Here is a 6393-nt window from a genome sequence, read left to right on the forward strand (position 1 = left end):
AAAAAAAAGGGAAGACAGAAGCAGGGAGAGACAGGAACTGAGAGACAGAGAGAGAAGGCTGGGGGTGCAGAGGAGGGCTCCCTGCCGCTAGCTCGTTTGTTGGAGGCTGAATTATTAGTAGAAAATCTTCATTCCCTTAAAAATCTAGTTCACAGTAGCCATGTGGAACCTTGTTCAAGCCCCGTGGCTTCTTCTGCCGCTAGCTCATTTGTTGGAGGCTGAATTATTAGTAGAAAATCTTCATTCCCTTAAAAATCTAGTTCACAGTAGCCATGTGGAACCTTGTTCTCTAAAATGACCTTCTGAGAAAGCTGCAACCTCTTCTCTGATCTCTGAGACTCATGATCCATCTGAGTCAGCTGTGTGGGTGACGAATGAGGAATAATGTATTCTAGTAAATTGCATTGCTCAGATTGCGAACTGTAAAAGGGGCAATTATTACACTGTTTAGAAGGATGGAACAGGGGCAGGTGGGATAAAAGGTGGAAGTAAGAAAAACGTTTGTTGGATATTCTGTGACAAATGATCACAAATTAAGTATCTTAAAACCATATAAACGTACTGTTTACAGTTCTAGAAGTCTAAATATCAAGGTGTAAATAGAGCCTTGGCCTTTTGAAGGTTCTGTAGAATAATTCTTTGCCACTTCTAGTCATTTCTTGCCATTTCTAGTAATTTCCAGAAACAGTCATTCCTTGACTTGTAAATGCACCATTCCCATCTCTTGATTTTATTCTCAGAAAATGCATTTTTTACTTTTTACCACCAGAACTGTAAAATAATAAATTTGTCTTGATTTGAACCACATAAGTTGCTATTTTTTACAGAAGCAATGGGAAATTAATGCACATTTTTGGAATATAGAAATAGGATGCTATAGCATATAACTAAAAGCATATAAATGACTTTGTAATTGGGCAATTGTATGAGTATGGAAGAATATTCAGGAGCATGTTAGAGATTTGGCACCTAACTCACAAATCCCTTCAACCATTCAGCAGAAGCCAGAAATAGAGATGAAATTACAGGGGAGACATCTAGGGAGGGGCCTTATGTCTAATAAATTCCCATGACAAGCACAGGAAATCAACAAGGCTTTTGATAATGTTATACTGACAGAATCACCACCAATGTGGACTAAAAGAGACAGAAACAGGACAAAGTAAAAAGAACTTTATCAGACTTACATTTTTTGTTTGCTTTTTTCTAATTTTGGTTTGGTTTTTAATTTTCCAAAAGGTACATGCACTCACCAGAGAGAGAGAGAAAGAAAGAGAGAGAAAGCAAGAAAACACTCCCAGTAGGGCATGGTCACACCACAATCCCACAATCTCTTCTCCATAGCTCTCTCCTTTCAGGAGTTTGGGTATGCACACATACATGCTTGGTGGGCTTTTTGTTTTCTCGTATTTTTTTTATTTTCTCTTATTTTCTTTATTTTTATTATTTATACATTCAATTGCTGTACATCATTTAGATTGTAAAGATACTTTACCCAGCATCATATACACTTCAGTCCAGCCGAGTTGAGAATACTATACACATCCTCATCATCAGATAATAAACCCTCTCTGTGTCCCACAGTTGTCTTACCTCTCTATTTCCCCCCTAAATTTCCTTTCCTACGCTCCTCCCTCCCACGCTGTCCTTCTACTTTGTCTCTAGTGTCCATAACAATTTTTAATTCTTTTATGTTCTCCAGAATTTCAGTCTCTACCATAGAGTACAGACAGTCGATATGTGTTAAGTGGAGACATACAATGTCCTTCTTTCACAGCCTGACTTTCTGCACTCAGCAACAGATCTTCCATATTCATCCACTTTCTATCAAATTCCAGAGCCTTATTGTTTTTATGGCTGAATAGTATTCTATGGCACATATGTGCCACACTTTTTCAATACATTCATCTGTTGCTGGACATTTAGGTTGGTTCCATGTCTTAGCAATCATGAATAATGCTGCAATAAATATACTTGTGCAAGTGCTTTTCTGACTGAGCAATCTCCTGTCCTTTGGGTAAATACTCAGGAGTGGAATTGCTGGATCATATGTTAGTTCTATTTGAAGGTTTTGGGGAATCTCCATGTTATTCTCCACAGTGGCTGGGCCAATTTGCATTACCGCCAACAATGTAGGAGTGTTCACCTTTCACCACATCCCCTCCAGCACATACTATTTTGTTTTTTAAATCTTCACCATCTTGACTGGGGTTAGGAGGTATCTCATTGTGGTTTTGATCTGCATCTCTCTTAGGATGAGGGATGTTGAGCATTTTTTCAAATGCTCTTTGGCTATTCATATGTCTTCTTTAGAGAGTTGTTTATTCAGTTCATTTTCCCATATTTTAATTGGGTTAATCATTTTCTTCTGGGTAAGCCTCTTTTTTTTTTTTTTTTTTGAGAAGTTTTCACTCGCCAGACAGACAGAGAGACATAGAGACAGAAAGTGAGAAATCACCCCCCGGGGGGATGGTCACGCCACAATCCCTTCTCCTCCATTCTCTTGGGATCTTGGGCACGCACGCACACACACCCGGCGTGAGTTTTAAGTCACCGGGTCCGGGACGTGAACCATGGTCGACTACGTGGGAGTCCAGCGCATAGCCATTACGCTAACTGCTGGTTCCCATTCTGGGTAAGCCTCTTGAGTTCCCTGTGTATTCTGGTTAACAGACCCTTATCTGAAGTATAGTTAACAAAAATTTTCTCCTATTCTGAGGGTTGTTGAGTCACACTAATTATGGTGTCCTTTGAAGTGCAGAAATTTCTTAATCTGATGTAATCCCACCTGCCTATTTTAGGGATTATTGCCTGTGCTTTGGGAGTCTTGCTTAAGAAGTCTTTGCCTACCCCAGTGTCTCCCAGAGTTTCCCCAGCGTTTTCCATCAGTAGATTTATAGTTTGAAGTCTTAGGTTTATTTCTTTGATCCACTTTGAGTTGATTGTTGTTAATAGTGACAGATAGTATCTGAACAGATAGTTCAGATTCTTCTTTGTGAGGTGGATACCCAGTTTTTCCAGCACCATTTTCTAAAGAGATTTTCCTTTCCCACTGACTTGACTGGTACCCTATGTCAAAGATCAACTGGTTGTATGTTTTGGGATTTATTTCTGGGGTCTCTACTTCGTTCCACTGGTCTTCATGTCTATTTTTGTGCCAATACCTTGCTGTTTTGATTATTACCACTTTTTAAGATGTTTTGGGGTCAGGGAGTGAGATGCCACCCACTGCAATCTTCTTGTGCAGGGTAGCTTGGCAATCTTGGTATTTTATGATTCCAAACAAATCTGTGATTGTCTTTTCTACATCTGTGAAGAATATTTCTTGTAAATTTATAGGGACTTCATTAAATATGTAGATTACTTTGGACATAATTACCATTTTGATTATATTGATTCTGCCTATCCAGGAACATGGGCTGTCCTTCCACTTTTTTGTGTCCTTTTCTATTTCCTTTTTAAGGTTTTCATACTTTTCCTTACAGAGGCCTTTGACTTCTTTGGTTAGTTTTATTCCTAGGTATCTTATACTTCTTGTGGCTATGGTAAATGGGGTTCTTTCTTCAGTTCTGTCTCTGTCTGCTTGTTGTTTGTATATAGAAATGCAATAGATTTTTGTAAGTTAATTTTGTATCCTGCCACTTTACTATAAGCATTTATTACTTCAAGGAGTTTCTTCATGAATACGATTGGATCTTCTATGTATACAATCATGTCATCTGCAAATAAAGATATTTTCAGCTCTTCTTTGCCTATTCGAATGCCTTTTATTTCCTTCTCTTTCTGATCACATTGACTAGGACCTCCACTACTATATTGAATAGGAGCAGAGAAAGTGGGCAAGTTTGTCTTGGACCAGTTTTTAGTGGAAAAACCTTCAACTTTCCCCCATTCAGTATAATATTAGCTATAGGTTTTTAATAGATGGCTTTTATTATGCTGAGAAATGATCCTCTATGCCAATTTTCCTGAGAATTTTCATCAAAAATAGAATGTTGTATTTTGTAAAATGCTTTTTCCACATCAATTGAAATGATCATATGGCTTTTATAATTCTTTCTGTTAATATGGTGTATTATATTTACTATTTTGTTTATGTTGAACCACCCTTGCATCCCTGGAATAAAGACTATCTGGTCATAATGAATAACCTTTTTTATATGCTGTTGAATAGGGTTAGCAAGTACCTTGCTGAGAATTTTTGCATCTATATTCATCGGAGATATAGGTCTGTAGTTTTCCTTTTTTACGGAATGAGGATAATGGAAGCTTCATAGAATGAATTTGGAAGGGTTCCTTCATTTTGAATCTCTGGAAACTGTGTGAGTAGAATGGAGGTTACCTCTTCTTTAAAAGTTTTGTAAAATTCAGCAGTGAAGTCATCAGGACTTGGACTTTTCTTTGTTGGGAGGTTATTTATTACTTATTCAATCTCATTGCTTGGTATAGGTCTATTCAGGCTTTCTATGTCCTCCTGAGTCAATCTTGGTAGAATATATGTGTCCAGGAACTTGTCCATGTCATCCAGTTTTTCTTCTTTGTTGGAATATAGTTGCTCATAATATCCTCTAATGATATTTTGTACTTCTGTTATGTCTGTTGTAATGTTTTCTGATTCATTGCAAATTTGATGTATCTTGTTCCTTTCTCTCTTCATTATTAGTGTAGCTAATGGTGTGTCAATCTTGTTTATCTTTTCAAAGAACCAGCCTTTGCTCTCGTTTATTTTCTGTATAGTTTGCTTAATTTCTATTTCATTTATTCCTGCTCAAATCTTTATTATTTATTTTCTCCTGACATTTTTTGAATCTTTCTTTTTTTTTTTTTTCCAATTCCCTGAGGCATGATGTTAGGTTGTCCTTTTGCCACCTTAGCATCTTTTTCTTTTGCACATTAATTGCTATGAACATCTCTCTTATGACTGCTTTTGCAGTTACCCATAAATTATGGAAACTTGTGTACTCATTATTATATGTTTTCACAAACCTTTTTATTTCAATCTTGATCTCTTCAGTACTCATCAAGTCATTCAGAAGTAGGTTATTTAATTTCTATCTATTTGTTCGTTTTTGAGAATTTTCCCTGAGATTAATATCAAGTTTAATTCCATCATGGTTGGAGAAGATGCTGGATGTAGTTTTTATGCCTTTTAATCTGTAAAGGCTGGTTTCGTGCCCTATCATGTGGTCAATCTTCAAGAAAGCACCATGTGGGGCTGAGAAAATGTATATTTTGTGTTTATTTTGGGTGTAAATTTCTATAGATGTCTATCAAGTCCACCTGATTTATGGTATCACTTAGATCCAGAATCTCTTTTCTTAGTTTTTGTCTCAATGACCTGACTAAAGGAGATAATGTGGTGTTGAGAAGTCCAACAATTATTGTGTTACAGTCTATCTCTCCTTTTAGATCTAGTAGTCTTTCATTTATATATTTGGGTGCTCTTTAGTTGGGTGCATAGATATTTGTAAGTATTATATCTTCTTGGTGAATTAGTACTTTTACTACTATACAATGTCCTTCTTTGTCCCTTCTTACAATTTTTGTCTAAAAGCCTATTTTGTCCAAAATCAATATAGTGACTCCCACTCTTTGGCTTCCATTTGCATGGAATATCTTTTTCCAGTCTTTCACTTTCAGTGGATGTATGTCTTTATTCAGGAGATTCATTTCTTGTAGGCAGCAGATGGAGGGTTTCTGATTTTTAATCCATTTAGTCAGTCTGTGTCTCTTGATAAGAGAATTTAAACAATTAACATTCAACATTATTTTTGATATTTCCAGACTTGTCCTTCCCTTAAGTTGACCATATACTCAGTTATTTTTTGTTCTCTTATTGTTGTCTGTCTTTACTTTTCTTAGTATAGTACTCCTTTCAGAATATTTTCAAGAGCTAGTGTGGACTTGGTCAATTCTTTTAGGTTTTTTTTTTTTTTTAATCTGAGAACTTTTCTTTTAATTTCAATTTATTTATTTGCATTCATTCACTGTACATCATTACAGCATACAAAATGAGATTTTCCATCCAGAGTACACTGTATATTGTCTCAATCAAGCACATCAACAAACATGTTATTGTCAGCAAATGATCTTCCATTTCTTGTTTTCTGTACGTTTTGCTTTTTTTCCCCCCTCATCCTTGATTCCCTATCTCTTACTCTCTGTCATCTCCCACTCTCCTCCCACACTGTCTCTGGTATCTATGTTTGCTTTCTATACTGTTTTCCCCCCACATTTTATTGAATTACTAAATACCTTAATTAATCTAAATATTTTCATAGCAAACACAGGTGATATATACATTTCCATGAACACAAGTCTAACTTTACGCATCCTATGAAGTAGCACCTAGCTGGGGCTATATATCTTACTGCAGTCATTGAATAGATATTT

The sequence above is a fragment of the Tupaia chinensis genome, unplaced genomic scaffold (assembly GCF_000334495.1).
Source record: "Tupaia chinensis unplaced genomic scaffold, TupChi_1.0 Scaffold144128_1, whole genome shotgun sequence".
Classification (NCBI taxonomy): Eukaryota; Metazoa; Chordata; class Mammalia; order Scandentia; family Tupaiidae; genus Tupaia; species Tupaia belangeri.